At 45.7% G+C, this 1,686-nt stretch overlaps 1 pseudogene; it reads left to right on the forward strand.

Moving 5' to 3' along the window:
- LOC102981986 (60S ribosomal protein L10a-like) lies at nucleotides 1–655 on the forward strand (annotated as a pseudogene).
- Nucleotides 656–1,686: the final 1,031 nt, after the last annotated feature.

Raw genomic sequence — 1,686 nt, forward strand, 5'->3', positions numbered from 1 at the left:
ATGAGCGGCATAGTCTCCGGCGACGCCCTCTACAAGGTGGTGCAGGAAGTGCTGCAGGGGAACCAGCTCGAGCGCCGGAAGTTTTTGGAGACGGTGTAGCTTCAGATCTGCCTGAAGAACTATGACCCTCAGAAGGACAAATGCCTCTCAGGCACCGTCCGGCTTAAATCCACTCCCACCCCAAGTTCTCCGTATGTGTTCTGGGGGACCAGCCACGTGGTGATGCGACGAAAGCTGTGAATATTCTGCATATGGACATCGAGGCACTGAAGAAACTCAACAAGAATAAGCAACTGGTCAAGAAGCTGGCCAAGAAGGATGATGCCTTTTTGTCTTCAGAGTCTCTGATCAAGCAGATCCCACGAATCCTGGGCCCAGGCCTGAATAAGGCTGGTAAGTTCCCTTCCTTGCTGATGCACAATGAGAACATGGTGGCCAAAGCTGACAAAGTGAAGTCCACAATCAAGTTCCATCTGAAGAAGGTGCTGTGTCTGGCAGTGGCTGTTGGCCACCTGAAGATGACACACGATGAGCTTGTGGTCAACGTCCACTTAGTTGTCCACTTCCTGGTGTCGTTGCTCAAGAAAAACTGGCAGAATGTCCGGGCTTTTGTACATTAAGAGGACCATGGGCAAAGCCCCAGCGCCTGTACTAAGGCACAGCTTAATAAACCATACTCCCACCATTAAAAACAAAACCCAGAAAACATTATCTTGGCTTCAGGTGTACAATATAATGATTGAATATTCGTATGTATTGTGAAATGAGCACCACAATAAACCTAGTTAACATCCATCACCATCTACAGTCAAGTGTTTTGAACATGTCTGTGAACCGAACTTAATTTTCCATGTAAACGAGGTTGACAATTTCCTTGCAGAGAGGTGAAAAGAACAGTATTGGAGACTAAACATGTGTTAAATAAAAACTAATCTGGGCTCAGTTAAGGAGGAGCTTCATTCAGAGGGGTCATTCAAAGGGGTCAGGAAGGGAAGGGGGCCTCTTGCAGTAGGGAGAACCCCCCAACTGGAAGATCTGCGGGATCTCAACGGTCCAGCAGGAAAGGATTTTCCTTTAATACAGGATGGGGAGTAAACAAGGCTAGAAGGAATCTGGTGTGGGGAAATAAACGGAGTGGCAGGACAGTTAATCCAGGAATGTCTTTCCTTTGGGTCAGCTCATTCTCAGAAGGGTGGTTAAGGAAGGCTTGTACACTGGCTCAGAATGAGAGTAACTCAGAGTTCAAGGGCTTGGGGGAAGGAGACCAGCTTCACTCTAGTTTGATCAAGTCAGGTATTTTGTTCAGATTAGTCAGTGGGTACAAACAGTTCAACCCATCCTTTATGAGACAAGGAATGAGAATGTGGAGGGTGTGTGTCTGGCATTACCAAAGGTCAGCAAGGGGACATCTGGCTCTTATCTAAGTCATATGGGGAAGAATGTTTCTTGGCAGTAAGGCATTTCCCTGAACATAGAAGAGTGGGAGGAATTTCTTAACCATTGCTGTTTCCCAAGAACACAGGGCTCCCTTAAAGTTTAACATTGTCACATGAATGAGATTGTTCCCAAAACTGATGCACAAAATAAGCAAAAAACCACTGAGACTAGCCTAAAGAACTCCAGTTCATGGTGTGTTAATTTTTAAAACTATGAATGTTCCTGTGATATCAAGGAATATAAATATTG

Source organism: Physeter macrocephalus, chromosome 18 (genome assembly GCF_002837175.3).
Source record: "Physeter macrocephalus isolate SW-GA chromosome 18, ASM283717v5, whole genome shotgun sequence".
Lineage (NCBI taxonomy): Eukaryota > Metazoa > Chordata > Mammalia > Artiodactyla > Physeteridae > Physeter > Physeter macrocephalus.